Raw genomic sequence first — 20882 nt, forward strand, 5'->3', positions numbered from 1 at the left:
ATACCACACCAACCAACTCACAGGTGAAGTGTTGCCTCACCTGGAAGGACTGTCTGGGGCCCTGAATGGTGGTGAGGGAGGAAGTGTAAGGGCAGGTGTAGCACTTGTTCCGCTTGCAAGGATAAGTGCTGGGACTGAGATCGGTGGGAAGGGATGGGGGGTGATGAATGGACAAGGGAGTCGCGTAGGGAGCAATCCCTGTGGAAAGCAGAAAGAGGGGGGAGGGAAAGATGTGCTGGGTAGTGGGATCCTGTTGGAGGTGGCTGAAGTTACGGAGAATTATACGTTGGACCCGGAGGCTGGTGGGGTGATAGGGGAGGACAAGGGGAACTCTATCCCGAGTGGGGTGATGGGCAGATGGGTGGGAAATGGGAGAGATGCATTTGAGAGCAGAGTTGATGGTGGAAGAAGGGAAGCCCCTTTGTTTCAAAAAGGAAGACATCTCCTTCGTCCTGGAATGAAAAGTCTCATCCTGAGAGCAGATGTGGCGGAGACTGAGGAATTGTGAGAAGGGGATGTGGCGACCCATTTCCTAGCGTATCCGAACCGACTCACAATTAGATAGCCTACGGGGGTTTGCGAGCACAGAACTTTGGAGCCTCTGCGCCATGGGGGGCCGGTTGACAGAGGCTTAAAAGTGAGGCTGAAGTTTTCGAATAAAGTTTTTTCCTTCGACTGCAGTTACCGACTCCGTGTCGTAATTTTAGCGCTGCGTGTAGCACACCGCTACAGGGATAGCATTTTTGCAAGAGACAGGGTGGGAAGAGGAACAGTCCAGGTAGCTGTGAGAGTCTGTAGGCTTATAGTAGATATCAGTAGATTAGCCGTCTCCAGAGATGGAGACAGAAAGATCAAGAAAGGGGAGGGAGGTATCAGAAATGGACCAGGTAAGTTTGAGGGCAGGGTGAAAGTTGGAGTCAGAGTTAATGAAGTCAAAGAGCTCAACATGCATGCAGGAGGCAGTGCCAATGCAGTTATCGATGTAGATCTTGAATCTCACGCTTTGAATTTTTTCAGTGATTTTAAGTTTCCTGGCCCCCACTGCCTTGTTTTCACCATGGACATCCAGTCCCCATATACCTCCATTCCCCACCAGGAAGGTCTCAAAGCTCTCCACTTCTTTTTGGATTCCAGACCTAACCAATTCCCCTCTACCACCACTCTCCTCCATCTAGCGGAATTAGTTCTTACTCTCAATAATTTCTCCTTTGGTTCCTCGCACTTCCTCCAGACCAAAGGTGTAGCCATGGGCACCTGCATGAGTCCCAGTTATGCCTGCCTTTTTGTTGGCTTTGTGGAACAGTCCATGTTCCAAGTCTATATGGGTATCCATCCTCCTTTTTTCCTTCGCTATATCGACGACTGCATTGGTGCTGCCTCCTGCACACATGCTGAGCTCGTTGACTTCATTAACTTTGCCTCCAACTTTTGGTCACTGGAACTGTGAGCCAGTTGCACTAATTGGTGCTACACTGTGCCACAAGGAAGCCACCGACAATGTGTCTCCAGATTTTAGCTTTGGATCTGTTGAGCAAATACCTAATGTACACAAGGAGGGGCCTGGGTACATTCAGTGATGTCAAAGGGAAGGAAGCCGTCTTAGCTGAATCAAAGTCTACAACTGGATGGTATCAGACAAGTGCAATGTCATCCAAATACTGGAGAAGGAGCAGAATTTGAACAGAATGGCATTGGCAACCACGCCAAAGGTTAGCTGCGGTGTTTGGGGAAGTACTCTGGAACGCTATGCATGATTTTGATGAACTATTTTAACCTTAGTCGGCTGGAATTTTTTATTGGATTCCCAGCATATTACAATAAGATCTGGTTCTTCTGAAGTTTACAGCTATAGGCCGACCATGCCAGTACTTCAAGTATTTGAGTACCAGCTGGGAGGAAGGTTACACCATGCTCACCCATGCGAACATTCTCTGTCAACTGTGTGGCCCTGTTTACAGTTGAAGATTGGACATTGACTGTGGGGAAAATACAACCAAGTCTCCTGCTGTCCATCCAATGTTGATGTCCCAGCAACAAAAGCCATTCGTCAATCACTGGCAGGTAGTGAGATCAATTGTACATCCTGTCCTCTTGCCAGGCTAACAAGCACTACTGGTTCATCGCAAATCAAACATTCAGCCTTTATCGGTCTACCAGCTCAATGAATCTCTCATTAATCAATCAGGAGATCTGATTGGAAATAATTGATGAATGTGTTCACTTCTCTAGTGAGAAGATAAGTGCAATAAGATCCAGTAAGAGACATGCTTCTTTAGATGCTCACATGAAAGGCTTGTTTTACATTTTTAGTGCTCAGTTTTATTTTGAAAGGGGAGATGAAATTGTTGAATGAATTGAAAGCATAGAACAGCAAATCAATAGCACTTTCTTGATCTGTTTTCTCATGTTGAATACTGTTAACTCTCTGACACCTTTGCTCCTGACCATGGTGCAGTCTTTTGACTTGTGCTTTACAAATGGGGTCTGTGGAAGCAATCTGGGTCTCCCAATTCTTACTTCCCCACTTCCTCACTTCCTTTGTTCGAGGAGGTCTGCTGGCAGGTTCAGAGTTGTCATTTCCATAGGCCTAGGTGTCCAGAACACAGCGACATGAGAATTTGGTTATGAGACACTTTTAACCCGGAGACGAATGAACCTTTAGAATTGTATCCAAGAGAGCACTGCAGGCTCAGTCATCGATTCTTTTCCTGATCAGCATTAATAGATTTTTAGATATCCAGAGAATCAAAGATCATGGGATAGGTTTAGGAAATTGGTGTTGAAACAAAAGATCTTAGAAAATGGCAGAACCACTGACAGGAAAAGCTGAATTTTGTTTTATTGAGATACAGCGCAGAATAGGCCCGTCTGACCCTTCAAGCCACACTGCCTTCAATCCCCCAATTTAATCCGAGTCTATTCATGGGACAGATTATAATGACCAATGAACCAATTAATATTCTTACAAAACATTCTCTGATGAATGATCATGAAATGGTCATATGGAACAATATATTGTCATTTTATTTCAGATTGTCAATTGGGGAATTGAATTCATGTGATGGTCTGAAGACACTCAGACCTTCGAAGCTAAACTGGCAAAAGGATCTCACTTCAATAGTGTCTGCTGGTTCACCGGTGTGTGTGTGTGTGTGATGTCAGTGTTGTTGCTTGTATGACCAGCTTTTTATTTATTTATTTATTTAGAGATCCAGCACGGAGTTGGCCCTTCCAGCCCTTCAAGCTGTGCCACACAGCAAACCCTGACAACCCAATTGAACCCTAACTGAATCACAGGTCAGTTAAACTATGGGTTGGATAAATAAGCCATTTCAGACAAGTGGTCCGATGGCAGAGCTGCCAGTCCCATGGTCATCTTTAGGCTTTCCTGTGAAGGGAGATAACCTCCAGAACTCTGGCCATTTCTTCTGTGTGAGTTGAAGATGCTAGACAGAGAACACCATATAATCCTGTGTCAGTGGTTGTTCATTGAATCCCTAAGACTCTCAGAGTAACGGAACTGAAAATACTCCCTATAATTCAAGAGTCCAGATGGTCCTGAATGAAGGTGATGTGTTGGTATCAAAAACTGGCATTTTGTTCAACAGTGTTTTTCTATTTGAAAACATTTGAAGAAACACTGCAGTTGGCTGTTATTCCAACCAATTGCTCCTTTCTTTGCCTAAAACCAACAAGATTTAAAGCTGCTTTAACAGCCACCCTACCTGCTCATGTATTCAATTCACTCATAGGTTATATAGCATGCTGCTATTTACATAATTATTATTAGCACAATCACACATAGACTTGCTGCTATAAAACAGCTTAAGGGACCAGAGAGAAGTCTTCTGATTAATCATGTGATAAGATACTGAGTACTCACTCAGTTCAGGACTAAAAAAGAGCCTCAACTGTACCAGAATGTTGCAGAGGCTGGACCTGTGGAAAGCATCAAAGATTTCATTTTGAAAGGCTTTATTATGCTTGAATAATAAATCTGAACACATATAATACAGCAGAAAGTCTGTGTGTTCCATATATAATTCAGTATTGAAACAATTGAGAAATGTGAAATTCCTTGTGCAAATTATGTTAAGGACAAGCACGTACACAGCACTCTCAGTTTTTCCAAAAGCCCCTTAAGCTTCCATTGCCTAAAAAAGGAAATTTTTTGAGGTACAAAATATCTGGGAGAATCTGACCTAAATATTTTGGTCAACCTGAACTACAGCAGGAAACTGAAACTGATGCACTGAGTTTATGCAGAATACCAGATAACATTTAAACCACTTGGACGAACGTCCAAGAGAAAGACTCAGATTTAGTGAGGTACCAATGAAATGCCACAGCTACTATTATTGTGACTATTTATGATGTCTGAAGAATCTTTTTTTTGGATGCTTGCTTATTCATTTATTCTGACTAAAGTTCAAAGTCAGAACATGATCATCCTGCCTGTGACACCATCAGGCCTTGATTCAACACCCTGACAGGGGAATGCTACACATTTGGCTCTTAGGCTCCCTTCAAAGTTGACAAGTGTGAAGGCTGCAACATATAACATTGATTGTAGAACTGCAGAGAAAAAAGTCAAAAAGGTTGTAAACTTATCAACTGGGATGCAAAAGAACCAATGACACATTAGCTAAAATGTTTCAAGATCTTGGACGCAATAATCAATTAACAGGAGGTGTTACTCTTGTGCTAGCTGGAGGGTTCAGTCAGGCATTGCAAGGAATTCCATGAGGTACTAAAGTTGTTGAGTTAAAAGCCTGTAATAAAGCATCGTATATACTCATTAGCCACAACTGTATGCCTGTTCATTTGAGCAAATTTCTAATCAGCCAATCATGTGGCAGCATCTCAATGCATAAAAGCATGCAGAAATGGTTAAGAGGTTTAGTTGCTGTACAGACTGGAGAAGAAATATGATCTAAGAGAGTTTGACCATAGAATGATCATTGGTACCAGATAGGGTGGTTTCAGTATATTGGAAGCTGTTGGTCTCCTGGGATTTTCATACACAAAAATCTTTTGAGTCCACTAAGAATGGTACAAACCTCTCCCCCCCCAAAAAAAAAATCCAGTGAGCAGCGTTTCTGTGGGCTTGGGGGAGCTTCTTCTTCATTCTTCATTCGTTGTCTGTAAGTACGTAGTTAGAGTAATGAGAATGGTTCTAGGGGCTGTGTTGTGTTTTTCACGTGACCTCCAGCCTTCCAGGTAACCACACCTGCACCAGCTGCACTGAGCTGCAGCTCCTCAGAGAGCATGTCAAACAACTGGAGTTGTAGCTCGATGACCTTTTGGCTCATACAGGAGACTGAGGAGATGATAGGTAGGAGCTACATGGAGGTAGTCACCCCTAAGCTGCAGGAGGCAGGAAAATGGGTGACAGTCAGGACAGGGAAGGAAAATGGGCTGCCCCCGGAATGGAGTACACCTGTGGCTAAGTAATACTGCTTTAGATACTATTGAGGGAAACAACCTACCGGGGAGGGGAGCTGCACCATCTGGGTCTCTGGCACTGAGTCTGGTGCGATAGCTCAGAATGAAAAGGGGGAGAAGAGGACTGCCATATCGATGGGGGATTCCATAGGTACGGAAGTAGACATAAGATTCTGTGAATGCGATAGACACCTGGATGGTATGTTGCCTCCCAGGTGTAGGGTCAGGGATGTCTCAGACCGGGTCACGACAGTCTAAAGGGGGTGGGTAAACAAGTCTTGGTCCATATTAGCACCAATGACATGGATGAGAAAATGGAGCAGGTCCTGAAAATAATTTCAGGAGTGAGGTAGAAAGCTGACAAACAGGACCTCCAGCGTAGTAATCTCTGGATTTCTGCCTGTGCTGTACTCCAATGAGGGTAAGATGATTTTACAGATGAATATGTGGCTGAGTAAATGGTGTAGGGGGCAGGGTAACTACATTGCACAGTGCATCATGTTTTAATTCATGTGTAGTCTTAAGTTAACTCTGTGGGGATCTGAAAGTGGTATGCCCTGGTGCCTAATAAATGGGGCTCATTGTTCTCAGTAGCAGAGAGAGATAGGGGCTGGCAGGAGTTCACACTGGACAAAAAGCATATGGAGCTATTATTGTGTTTTCTTGTAGATAATGTACTGTAAGTATTGGGAGCTTTTATATTCACTATTTACACCAACTTTTGTGAGTTTGATATTTGACACATCTAATAAACACCCTTGCACTAAAGTGCTAAGTGACTCCAACCTTTTTCCCTTGGGTTGTAACCCATGCATCTAACATATGGTGGCAGTGGTGGGATAGCCAGCTGTAGAGAGGGGTGTTTAACTTGGAGAAGAGTAGTGCTGTGGTCCAAAGTCAAGAAACCCCCTGAGGTGAAAATGCCTGGGAAATGGCAGAGACTTCAGAATTTCAACCCAAGGCCAAACTCAAGCTAGAAGCAGAAGAGACTTCAGGTAGCTCCATCTCCACCCTCCCTGGAAAATCTCTTCGGAGACTTTCTGTCTGCCCAGTAGAGCAGAGATGAAGTTTTAAAGAAGGAACTCCAAAACCTGTGGAAGGGTTCAAGATGCCTTATCAATGAGGTGACAATTTGCCATTTAGAAACTAATCCTCTGATTGCCCATTTTGGTACCTTGGGTGAAGCAGACGTGCATTTGAGTCCAACTAAATGTCGAACACTATCTTTTGCCTCTCTTTTGGCTAGACGCTTAGTTCTTCTCAGATGGAGAGATGTTACCTCACCCACTCATGCTCAATGGCTTAGTGATATTATGTCCTGTTTAGACCTTGAAAATATTCACTATTCACTTCTCAATTCGGACCTCAAGTTTCATAAGGTGTGGGGACCTTCTCTTGAATACTTTCATAACTCCTCTTTGGATTAAGCTTATTCTTTTTTTCTGTAAGTTTTATGGTTTCTTTTTGATGAGAATTACATTATAGTTCTGGTAGTAGGCATTATACTTTATATATATATTTACAGCTCTGTGGGGTCGAACGCTCGGATTAAGTTTTCTTTTACGTATTGGCCTGGAGTTTTGCAGTGAGAGGGTGGGGAGGATACTAACTGTATATGATTTTATTTTGCATGTTTTTCCCTTATTGTTATGAATTATATATTAGATATGTTTGTTTTGCACTGTATTAATCTTCATTTTGTTGATGGTCTTTTATTCTAGTTGCTTTGCAGAAATGAATAAAAAATTAATAAAAAAAACCAAGGTGATGATATTGTGAACTATCTCTTCGGCTTTGAGAGGGTGGCCCAGATATTGCAGTGGTCGGAGGAGAATTGGACCTGTCAGCTAGTGCCACTACTAATGGGTAAACCTCTTGAAGTTGTTGGATGAGGAATGGTCCAACAAATATCCTGACCTGGAGGAGGTGCTACTGGCTAAATTTGATATCTCAGCAAAAACCTATCCCAATGCTTCTATTCCAGTACTCGATCACCAGGGAATTCATGACGTATCTTTGCCTGAGTGGTCTCGACCACTGATAGATTCACCAGAGTGCAGTCCAAGGAGGAGATTGATGAGGCCATTGTTCTGGAGCAACTGCTGCAGATTCTTCCAGAACATGGGTCCGAGAGTATGAACCAGCGGATGGACTCACTGTGGCCTGACCTGCCCTGCAGTACTTCAATGCTCTCAGGGTTAGGGGCTGGGGTGCCATCACAGCATCATTCTGAAGCAACAGACTTTAGCCCTCCTAGGAACTCTCAAGGTAATTGTGCGGAGTTGGGGAATGGGAGAAACCTTTGGTAGATTGTCTAAGGTTTTTGCTTGCTACCATTGTTAGTAGCCAGGCCATAAATCCATTGCATCCTCTCAAGAAGCCCAAATTGTCAGGTACTGGCTCTGTACCAAGAGGGAGAATATGATGGTAAGGATGGTAATGATTATGAGTATGGCAATGGGAAACAAGCAGAAGGTGAGGAGAAAGAACCCAAGTTTATAATATTCAAAGATAATGGAAAACCTGTTAAAGCTCTTTAAGATTCTGGTAGTTCACTGTCATTTATTAAGGAAAGTCTTGCTCCTGATTTGGTGTTAACTACAGTCACCAAATACCTGTCCAATGTGTCCATGGTGACTGGAAGTCTGAACCACTGGCAGAACTCACTATTAAGCTGAATAACCACAAGTATTTGCTGGGGAGAGATGTGATTCAGGGGAGAGATCTGCCTGTGTTCCACGAGTTGCTGAGAATGAAAATAGCTGCTAATTCAGGATTAGATAATGCTGTTTTATTTTTTGGCATAACTCATGCTAAAACCAAAGCAATGGTTGGGTTACAATCTCTGTCTGTACAAGGGCCACAAGGCCTAGAAAATCACATTGACAATGACGCCATGAGAAATATGCTGGTTCTTCTACTTCTGATATTTGTACAGATGATGTAGCCATTGATGATGGCTCAGAAGGGGTTCTGGAGGTCTGGAAGGGACTCCAGAAAGTTCACCTCTCCCATCTCGATGACTGCCAACCAGCAGAGCTGCAGAGACCAGGACAAAAGTCTTAAATTATTCCACCAGGATCAGACCTGACCAGGGTTCTGTAGGGCAACACACTGCAGAGTGCCAGACCGACTTGTGCAGGCCCGGAAGGATAAGATTCGGACCATGCAGGAGCTGGGGTCATCGAGCCTTCTAGTAGAGAGTGGAGCAGTCCTAGCATTATTGTCCCAAAGAAGGATGGTGCACTGAGGGTATGCACTGATTTCTGGTAGTTGAGTGCTTTTCCATGCTTATCCTATGCCCCATATTGATGACCCACGAGAAAGAGCTGGATGAGCACACCACATTACTACACTGGGCCTTCGTGAAGGCAACTGGCAAGTTTCTCTGGATGACCAATCACAGCCCCTTACTACTTTCTGCACACTCAGCTCTGTTTCAATTTGCTCTGATGCCATTTGGTCTTCATGGTGTACCAATAATCTTCCAGCGGCTGATAGACTGGGTGCTACAACGCTGGGCAGACTGCAGTGTGGTCAAACTAGATGACATTGTTGTCAACAGCCAAATGTGGCCAGGCCACCTGGACCATCTGTGCAATGTTCTGGGAATATTCATGCTGCCAGTCTCACTCTCAATTTATAAAAATATGAGCAAGGGTAGAGGGAAACCAGATATCTTGGCTATTGGCTGGGACATGGAGAAGTTCAAGCAATCTGCAACAGTCCTCGACCTCACACTAAGAAGGAAGTGAAGTCCTTCCTGGGTCTGGTAGTTGGTCTCGCAGGTTCATTCCCCGATTTGCCACGCTGACCACACCTCTGACTAATCTTACTGGTAAGCTTGTTAACAACCCAGTGACTTGAACAAGTGAGAGTGGAAACACTTTTCAAGCCCTTAAAGCTCACATATGTTCTTCACCAGTGCTTCAGAGTCGAGACTTTAACAAGCAGTTCCTTGTCCAGTGCTGGGACAAGGAGAACCTGGTGGAGAGTGACCTGTCCTTTACCTGAGATGGAAATTTTCCCAAAGAAAATCAGGAAATCTGCCATTGAAAAGGCCCTTCACAGCCTCCGGGACTGCCTCCCTGGTAGGGAGCTGGACTTCTATACAGAGCAGTGTTCAGACAATGAACGAGTGTAATGCCAGAGTGACATGGTGGGACCTGGAGCTCCAACACATGGAACTCGGTGCCCTGCATGAATCCAGGAAAGGACATGTTACTGCAGACTACCTGTCTCGACTGCTGAGATATTGCCGCGCAGAAGAGGAGGGTGGGAATGTGATGGAGAGAGCTGAGTATCATGAGGCAGAAGTGAGTGCAGATGCTATTACTATGGAGAAGGTTCAAGATTCAAAGAATTAAGGAACATTTATTATCAAAGTATGCGTGAAGTATGCATGAAGTATGCAGTCCTGCAGAGAGCCACAAAACAAGGAAGCACCGTGGAACTTGTTCAAAGCAAATATCAAACCCCCAACAAATGGTGCAGACAGCGAAAGTGAGTGAGAAACAAGGAATATAGAGCATCAAAGCACTGGAACAGACTAGGAATGCTCAAAATTTAGTTTGGTTCAAGTCAGCACTGTGTCGTTCGTTGACAGCAGTCTGCATGGCCGGTCTGTCCCAATCAAAATTGTACAAAATAGCAATAAAAAAGGAGTATCCAGAAAAACATCATAGTACGAACTGCGGAGTCGAAGCCACATCGATTGCACCGCGTGTGCAGTACCAACCGCGGAGTCGAAGCCACGTCGATTGCACCGCGTGTGCAGTACCAACCGCGGAGTCGAAGCCACGTCGATTGCACCGGGTGCGCAGTACGAACCGCGGAGTCGAAGCCACATCGATTGCACCGCGTGTGCAGTACGAACCGCGGAGTCGAAGCCACGTCGATTGCACCGCGTGTGCAGTACCAACCGCGGAGTCGAAGCCACGTCGATTGCACCGGGTGCGTAGTACCAACCGCGGAATCGAAGCCACGTCGATTCCACACCGTGTGCAGTACCAATCGCGGTGTCGAAGCCACGTCGATTGCACCGTGTGCAGTACCAATCGCGGAGTCGAAGCCACGTCGATTGCACCGAGTGCGTAGTACCTAACCGCGGAGTCGAAGACACGTCGATTGCACCGAGTGTGCAGTACCAACCGCGGAGTCGAAGCCACGTCGATTGCACCGAGTGCGTAGTACGAACCGCGGAGTCGGACACGTCGATTGCACCGAGTGCGTAGTACCAACCGCGGAGTCGAAGACACGTCGATTGCACCGGGTGCGCAGTACCAACCGCGGAGTCGAAGCCACGTCGATTGCATCGGGTGCGCAGTACCAACCGCGGAGTCGAAGACACGTCGATTGCACCGAGTGCGTAGTACCAACCGCGGAGTCGAAGCCACGTCGATTGCACCGAGTGTGTAGTACCAACCGCGGAGTAGAAGACACGTCGATTGCACCGGGTGCGTAGTACCAACCGCGGAGTCGAAGCCACGTCGATTGCACCGAGTGCGTAGTACCAACCGCGGAGTCGAAGACACGTCGATTGCACCGGGTGCACAGTACCAACCGCGGAGTCGAAGCCACGTCGATTGCACCGGGTGGGCAGTACGAACCGCGGAGTCGAAGCCACGTCGATTGCACCGGGTGCGTAGTACCAACCGCGGAGTCGAAGACACGTCGATTGCACCGGGTGCGTAGTACCAACCGCGGAGTCGAAGCCACGTCGATTGCACCGGGTGCACAGTACCAACCGCGGAGTCGAAGACACGTCGATTGCACCGGGTGCGTAGTACCAACCGCGGAGTCGAAGACACGTCGATTGCACCGGGTGCGTAGTACCAACCGCGGAGTCGAAGACACGTCGATTGCACCGAGTGCGTAGTACCAACCGCGGAGTCGAAGCCACGTCGATTGCACCGGGTGCACAGTACCAACCGCGGAGTCGAAGATACGTCGATTGCACCGGGTGCGTAGTACCAACCGCGGAGTCGAAGATACGTCGATTGCACCGGGTGCGTAGTACCAACCGCAGAGTCGAAGACACGTCTATTGCACTAGGTGCGTAGTACCAACCGCGGAGTCGAAGACACGTCGATTGCACCGGGTGCGCAGTACCAACCGCGGAGTCGAAGCCATGTCGATTGCACCGGGTGCGTAGTACGAACCGCGGAGTCGAAGCCACGTCGATTGCACCGGGTGCGTAGTATGAACAGCGGAGTCGAAGACACGTCGATTGCACCGAGTGCGTAGTACCAACCGCGGAGTCGAAGCCACGTCGATTGCACCGAGTGCGTAGTACCAACCGCGGAGTCGAAGCCACGTCGATTGCACCGAGTGCGTAGTACGAACCGCGGAGTCGAAGCCACGTCGATTGCACCGGGTGCGTAGTACGAACCGCGGAGTCGAAGCCACGTCGATTGCACCGGGTGCGTAGTACCAACCGCGGAGTCGAAGACACGTCGATTGCACCGGGTGCGCAGTACCAACCGCGGAGTCGAAGCCACGTCGATTGCACCGGGTGCGCAGTACCAACCGCGGAGTCGAAGACACGTCGATTGCACCGGGTGCGTAGTACCAACCGCGGAGTCGAAGACACGTCGATTGCACCGGGTGCGTAGTGCCAACCGCGGAGTCGAAGCCACGTCGATTGCACCGGGTGCGTAGTACGAACCACGGAGTCGAAGCCACGTCGATTGCACCGGGTGCGTAGTATGAACCGCGGAGTCGAAGACACGTCGATTGCACCGAGTGCGTAGTACCAACCGCGGAGTCGAAGCCACGTCGATTGCACCGAGTGCGTAGTACGAACCGCGGAGTCGAAGCCACGTCGATTGCACCGGGTGCGCAGTACCAACCGCGGAGTCGAAGACACGTCGATTGCACCGGGTGCGTAGTACCAACCGCGGAGTCGAAGACACGTCGATTGCACCGGGTGCGTAGTACCAACCGCGGAGTCGAAGCCACGTCGATTGCACCGGGTGCGCAGTACCAACCGCGGAGTCGAAGCCACGTCGATTGCACCGGGTGCGCAGTACCAACCGCGGAGTCGAAGTCACGTCGATTGCACCGGGTGCGGAGTACCAACCGCAGAGTCGAAGACACGTCGATTGCACTGGGTGCGTAGTACCAACCGCGGAGTCAAAGCCACGTCGATTGCACTGGGTGCGTAGTACCAACCGCGGAGTCGAAGACACGTCGATTGCACCGGATGTGCATTACCAACCGCGGAGTCGAAGCCACGTCGATTGCACCGGGTGCGTAGTACGAACTACAGAGTTTAATCCATGTCAATTACACCGAGACTGTCATCTTCCTCTGGCAAAATCGAACGAGAGAGAGAGAGTGGTGGGCCAAATGCAGCCAACATCAAGAAAGACCAGTCAGATGCCGGCACCTTCCTCCAGCATTAGTGTGTGAGAGAGAAAGAGACAGGTCAAACACAGGCAGGCAGTTCTGAGCACCCGCTTGTCTTCTGCTCTCGTCTTCATTGATCTCAATCTTGCTTGATGCTTCAATTGGTGAGATCAGCGAGAAATAGAGTCGATCATGGGCTCGTGGCTTGTGACCTCCAGGCTGCACGCTCTGCTCCAAACTTCACTAAACCCCTTTGAAAATAGCAAAGCTTCAGATCACTCAATCAGCCTGAAAACACACCATCAAAATGTAAATCACAGGTTCCAATAGAAGCATATTCGGAAAATGAAGAAGTGAAGAAGTAGCTTTGCAAGCTCTCTGACGGACTTTGCCTTTGGTCACATTGTTGGTGCTATCTATTTACAGTCACAAAAGCTGTTTGGTAAACTGAAAGACCTAAAGGCAGTTAAGTTACCTGGACCAGATGGACTACACCCCAGGGTTCTGAAGGAGGTAGCTGAAGAGTTTGTGGAGACATTAGTAATGCTCTTTCAGGAATCACTAGATTCTGGAAAAGTTCCAGAATGGTAATGTTGCAAAAGGCACTCCACTCTTCAAGACGGGGAGAAATGCAGAAGAAAGGCCAGTTAGCCTGACACCAGTGGTTGGGAAGATGGAGTTGCTTGTTAAGGATGTGGTTTTGGGATGCTTTCTATGGCGGGGTACTTGGAGGCACACAGTAAAATGGACCAAAGTCAGCATGGTTTCCTTAGGGAAAAATCCTGCTTGACAAAACTTTTGGAATTCTTTGAAGAAATAGAAAGCTGAATAGGCAAAGGCGAATCAGTTATTCTTGGAGTTTCAGAGGCCTTTGATAAGGTGCTGCACATTAGGCTACTTCACAAGATGAGAGCCCATGGAATTACAGGAAAGATACGAACATGGCTGATTGTCAGGAGACAAGAAGTAGGAATAAAGGAAGCCTTCTCTGATTAGCTGCTGGTGATTATTGGTAATACAGGGGTTGGTGTTGGGACTGTTTCTTTTTACGTTATATGTGAATGATTTGGATGATGGAATTGATGGCTTTGTGATCAAGTTTGTGGACAATACAAAGATAGGCAGAGGAGCAGGTAGTGTTGAGGAAGCAGGGAGACTTCAGAAGTACTCAGACAAATTAGGAGAATGTACAAAGAAGCGGCAAATGGAATACAGTGTCGGAAGTGTTTGGGCATGCATTTAGGTAGAAGGAATAAAAGCATAGACTTTTCTAAATGGACAGTAAATTCAAAAATCCAATGTGCAAAGGGACTTGGGAGTCCTTGTGCAGAATTCTGTAAAGGTTAACTTGCAGGTTGAGTCTGTGGTGAGGAAGGTAAATGCAATGTTACCATTCATTTTGAGAGAACTAGAATATAAAAGCAAGGATGTAATGTTGAGGCTTTATAAAGCACTGGTGAGGCCTCACTTGGAGTATTATGAGCAGTTTTGGGCTCCTTATCTAAGAAAGGATGTGCTGACATTGGAAAGGGTCCTTATCATATGAGGAACAATTGATGGCTTCTTCTTAATGGAAGTAGTGAGAAGAAATCAAGGCCTGGGAGGTTGGATGCTGCTTTCCTGTGGCAGCCTCCCTGTAGAGCTGCTCGATGGTGGGGAGGGCTTTAACCATGATGGACTGGGCTGCATCTACTACCTTTTGTTGGCTTTTCTGTTCAAGGGCGTTGGAATTTTGATACCAGGTTGTGATGCAATCTGTTAGTATACTCTCCACTGCGCATCTACAAAAGTTTGTCAATGTTTTAGATAACATGCTGAATCATCACAAACTTTCAAGAAAGTAGAGGTGGAGGTGCTGCTGTGACTTCTTTGTAATGGCAGTTATGTGCAGGACCCAAGAAAGATCCTCTGAAATTACAACACCGAGGAATTGACAGTTGCTGACCCTTTCCTCCTTTGATACCCTGATGAGGTCTGACTCATGAAGTTCTGGTTTCCTTCTCCTGTAGTCAATAATCAGCTCTTCGGTTTTCCACACATTGAATGAGAGAAACTTTCATGGTTACATGAAAGATCAACTTTAGTACAAAAAATGATACACACCAGACCATGAAGATAAATGTTTCAAAGCTCCCTAGACATATTGTACAATGTAAATCTATTGACAAGGTGAGAGATATTGACATGCTTGTACATCTTCTTGTTGAATTTTTAAATCCTCTTGTTCCCACTTGATGTGCAATCATATAAGCGTAAAGATTACTGTACATATAATAAAGCTATAATAATGCCCAGTAATATTGTCAGAGAATATTTGTTTATCCATCAGATAGCAATTATCCCATCTGATTAACCTTTACAATTCAAGCGGTTTCAGTATCAATTCAAATTCAATGTACATTAAAAGGATGTAAGAACAAACTGAAAAAGCTGTTGGCTCTCCTCTCAAAACTCAGTGCTTTTCCCATAATCAGTTGTAGGTTGGTTACCCTAGAGATGAAGGTAAAAATAATCCAAATCTTTTTACACCAGATTCATAACAAAGAAATGTAGTGAGTTCTGAAGGACTTTGACATTGAAATCAAGTAAATGTCCACACTGTGCATTGGTACATTAGTACTTCATAAGCCATATTAGATGTAATTTTGTATACATACTTATTTTCTGTATGTATTTTTGATCAACAGCTTCATTTATGCTGCATAATTTTAAACTGCTAGCAATCATAATCTTGAAATAATTATGTATTTTTAAGATTGTACTTCATTTTCAAGGAGAGTTATAAAACCAGGTATGACAGCTACTACTTTAATAAATTTGTCTCTTTACAAGTTGGACCTCTCAAGGAAAAAATTTTCATGGTCTGAATTGTTCTGTGTTTGACATGGGTCAGTTCATGCCTTCTTGTATCTCCCCATCCCTGCACTAGTGTGTTTGTGACCAGTCAACCATGCCTTGGGATACTGGAGCCAGGTGGTAAAGAGCAAGACTGGTTTTGTGGTCATCAGACCTGGTAAACGGCTAAGGATCTGATTGCCTCTGGTGGAAGTCAAGAGGTCTTGCCTGATCTCAAAACAAGGCATTAGAATTAGGCATATTGTCACTGACGTATGTCATATAGTTTGTTGGTTTGTGGCGGCAGTACTGTGCAGGACAGAAGTCAACGTTAATTACAATAAATAAGTCAAGCAATTAGGTCAAAGAGGAATAGCAAAGTGGTGTTCATGGGTTGAATGTTCAGAAATCTGCTGGTAGAGGGGGACAAAGCTCTTCTTAAAATGTTTAGTGTTGGTCTTCAGGCTCCAGTACCTTCTCCCTGATTGTAATAATTTTCTGGACGGCAATGGTTCTGAATGGTAGAAGCCACCTCCTTGAGACACCACCTTTTGAAAACGTCCTCGACGGCAAGAAGCACGTGCCCATGATGGAATACGGCCAAGTCTATAATGCTGGTAGAAGAATTTTAAAATGCTTTTATTTTTCAAAGAGAAATCTATTAAAACTGCTTTAAATAGTAGTAATAGTAGTTACTCTTGCCCCTTAATCAAATGAATGGGGATTCTGACCCACAAGAGTGCAGAGACAAATGCTGGGTGAATCCCAGGATCTCAAAGTCCCACCACGTGCAGTAGGGGTGCTGAAAGAAATTCCCATGAATAATACTGGGAGAATCCCAGCCTATTTAAAGGCAGGTATTGGATTCAGTATCTGGAGGTGAAGAAGACTGAAAGATTCACCAGCTTGTCGTAGACCTACGAGAGGGCTACACATGTCCACTTACATGAAGCTGAGTCAACAGTGGCCTTCAGAACCATCACTGGACCCTGCTCATTTCAATCCCTGAAGATGCCAGTGAGAGGATTCGGATGTGTTATATAAACAAAAGAGAAAGGGGAATAGAGAACCCCTGTTGGTAAACTAGGCAAGCAGAATCAGGGGTATCCCACTGACAGCAGGGAACGACTTCTTCAAGGTTGGCATTCCTGGGACAGAGGGGGCAATACATTCAACTCTAAATGAAAATGTAAAAGAAAACTGCAGATACCTTTGCATTATTTCAAATTAAGCAGAGGAGTTCTCTCTGGCATCCTGAGCATTAATACCCAGGTTAGAATCACTAAAATACTGATTATCTCCTTTTTAACCTATCATTCTTATGGGACCTGACTGTCTGATAATTGTCTGGGATATTTATTACATCATTATATAACTACAAAGAGTACTCAATCGGCTGCAAAGCATTTTATGATAGACGTTATATAAATAGTATGTTTATCCTTCTGTTAAATCATGTCTCAATTCCAGTTCCAAAAATTACTTCCTTTTAGAAACCATCAAAGTGATTTTCCGATGGAAGCCTTAGTTAAAAAAAACATTGAATGACCTGGAAATCCATCAGGAATTCATTATGGAATCAAAGAATGCTAGAAACATACTGCATCAAGGGAGCTTGACGACCTTGTCTCCGTGAGCTGCACATCATGTTGTGCACCTTTGAAAACTGATGAGCATTTCTGATCTTCCCAGATCATGAGTTCCATTTTTCAACAGTGTTTCTAAACTCATTCAAGGGATATATTTCATTCATAACCAATTTACAAATTTAAAAATCTGTTGTGTGGTGTAACTGTTCACAATACCCCATATGTAGTTCCACAACAGTCCTAAGAATAAGTACCCATTTCAAGAATAAGAAGTGGTATGCTTGATTACCACCATGAGCTGTTGTAAAGCAAGCTCAAAGAAAAATCTGCAAATGTTGGAAATCTGAAATAAAAATATAAAATGCTGCAAACATTCAGTAGGTCAGGTAGCACCTTCAGAGAGTGAATGTTTCTGGCCAAAGACCACATAGATTTAAGGTGAATTTGTGATGCAACTCCTCACAAAATTAATTGCCAGATTTTGGATGGGACTTGGAAGAGATGGAACAGTTTAAAACAAATTATTTGAAGCAGAATTTAATACAGACAGAAGGGGAAATGTACATTTGTAAATGGGTCTTGGAGATTGAGGGACCACACTACTTAAAGATCTCTTTTTAAGGTCAATTGAGTTTTGGTTCCAGGCCCTAGATTAATGTTTTCAGTGAGGCTTGCTTGTTGCTTGTTATGGGTTCAAACATGAAGATAAGAACAGAAAATATTGGAAATGGTCAGAAAGTCAGGCAGCAAGTTCAATGAAACATCACTGAGTTGAAACATTAATTCTTTTTTCTCCACTGATTTTTCAGATTTTTTCTGTTTTATTTTCAGACTTCAATTATCTATAAACTTTAGCTTTTGTAAAATACAAGAATCTTCTACAGAAATAATTCTATTTTATATGTGAAACAATTGTACCAAGAATGTCTTTTTAATGATTGTTGTTTTTTTGTGCAGAGTATTAGCTTGAACCAGTGCAAACATTAATTGGAGATGTCTGTTTTGTTGAACTGATTGTGTTTGCTGCTTGCTTCCCAATCTGATATAGTAAATCCTATTTCTTTGAAGCTCAATTACAAGAAACACCAGTCAGAAACAATTTTATATATTGATAAAGAACTTAATTATTTTCAAAGAGTATTATTCCTCAGAAGAAGAGCAGGGCATTTTGTGAAAGACTGATGTTTCATTTTTCCTTTTTCAGCTACTTAAGTATTATTACATGTTTTGTCTTTAAACATTAGACTCAAATTAGCAATTATTTCGTTTCTGTGATTTGACACTTTTGAATGATTTTTTGCCTGCAATTTATTCTAAATATTTGTTGCTAATTGTACAAATTTTTGCACTTGATTGCAATGTATTAAAAAGTGACAGTTTAAGGAACCCTGGCTCTATATAACAATGGATTTTAGGAGCCTTAGCAAACTGCTTTAAGTGTGTTGACAGTTAGACATCTCATTGAGAAATGGCATTGCAATTTGTCCTATTAAGTGTGACACATCAGTGTCTACTCCCTTTGAAGAATAAGCTATTAACACATTCCTGCCCTTTACTGGTGCCTGTGCCTTATTAATAACTGACATTATTGACAGCAGTAGCCAAACATCACCAGATCTAACAAGCAGCTTGGAATATTCTTGTCCCAAGGTATGAGAGTTGACTAAAGAAGAGGGAGTTAATACCCAATCACCGGGATTCTTGATAAGGATAATGCATGAGGTCAGTAAGGGAGTACAGTAATTAAGGGAATTAGAAGGCCTCTGTTGGATGGTTTGTACCCTGCAGCTAAGTGCCTGAAAAACCTAATTTCTCCAGTGTAAATCTTCTCAGTTACAATGAAGCATGTCTGATTACCTGGAGAAAATTTATATTTCCCTTAGTAAATTAACCAATGTTAATAGAATAGTGTCAAAAAGACACTATCAAAAATAAGTGTCTCTAAATAAAGAATAACCCCTGCAAATTAAGTTTCCCATTTCAACACACTCACTGTTATTTTCAAATTGGTATCTTGATTGCTTGATTTTGTTTGGAGACCCTGGTCATAGATTATTCTCCTCCATGCTCACTGATCCTTTTCCTGTGTTTTGTCTTTGACCAATTGGTGGTGAGGCGTCAGTTGAATTCAGTGTTGTTCTGTTAGTCTTTCATTCCTTCACTCCCCATCCCTCTCCAAGCCTCACACTGCTGCCTCCCTCCCCTTCTTTCCCCATCCCTGATATATTTAGTTCCCCACTCCCCTTTTTTCTGTCTCTGCCCAACACTCTGCCTGTTTTCCATCTCGCTCTGGTGCTCCTCTCTCCCTTTCTTTCTCCCTAGGCCTCCCATCCCATGATCCTTTCCCTTCTCCAGCTCTATATCCCTTTTGCCAATCACCTTTCCAGCTCTTAGCTTCACCCCTCCCCCTTCTGTCTTCTCCTATCATTTCATATTTTCCCCTCCCACTCCTACTTTCAAATCTCTTACTATCTTTCCTTTCAGTTAGTCCTGACGAAGGGTCTTGGCCCAAAATGTCAACAGTGCTTCTCCTTATACATGCTTCCTGGCCTGCTGCGTTCCACCAAATTTTGTGTGTGTTGGTTGAATTTCCAGCATCTGCAGATTTCCTCGTGTTTGCTCTCCCTCCATCTCTCCCTTTTCCCTTTCTCCTCAACCTGTCTCTGCATTGTCACTGTACCCTACCACCTTTGGCTTCTCCTCCCATCTCCTCTTCCTCTTCTGCCCTGCCTCTACTCTCAGACGTGCTCACTACCTTCTCAATATTTGTAAAAGACAACATCAAAATTACAACAAAACCATCCATATGAAGGAAGATAGGGGAACCACAACTTGAAAAATAGGTACTGTGACCTCACTAATAATTACTCTAGTTTGTAAACATTAAGGTTGTTAGATCTTATTTTTGCTTATGTTTGTGTATTAGCAGTAACTAAACACCAAAACAAATTAAAGGAAGCAGACATCAGAAGATGAAGGTCAATACAAACCTATTTAACAAGCTAAGATTATGCTGATGTCATTGATTCAAATGTTCATATGGATTATTGGGATTTTATCATATTTTAATTCACAAAGCTATGGTCTGACTCTTAATGTATGTAGTTTTATGCACATCACAGGAGATGAGATTGGTCATGGGCCAGGAGCAATGAACATTTGCCAGACTTTTACTAGGGCTAGTTGTTTAAAATTATGTATTCCATTAAATTTTGAGAAGTATGGATGAATTGCTTAAGAAGCACAATTGAGTTTGATAAGGCAGGCGCAGAGAAACCATTACCTGCCCAAGTCAGTCAGGTCAAAGGGATTCAATTTATAAGTTATAGCTCTTCTTAGAAGGAGCCCATGCATTCAATTTATAGATTACAGCTCATGAACACTACCTCACTCTTCCGGTTTATGTATGCTTGTTTGTATTTCTTTATCATTGGAACTTCTAGTAATTTTTAACTATTCCACTGTACTGCTGCCAGAAAACCGCAGATTTCCTGACTTATATCAGTGTTAATAACCAAATTTTGATTCTCATTTTGAAGTGCAATTGTTTGAAAGCAAAATCGTTTCTGGATATGAGGTCCTGCTTATTGAGCTGTCTTTTCCCCAAAAGAATATGGGACACTGGAGGTTGTCAGGGATGTGATCATCAATGTTATTAATGCT

The sequence above is a fragment of the Hypanus sabinus genome, chromosome 27, assembly GCF_030144855.1.
Source record: "Hypanus sabinus isolate sHypSab1 chromosome 27, sHypSab1.hap1, whole genome shotgun sequence".
In the NCBI taxonomy this organism is placed as follows: Eukaryota; Metazoa; Chordata; class Chondrichthyes; order Myliobatiformes; family Dasyatidae; genus Hypanus; species Hypanus sabinus.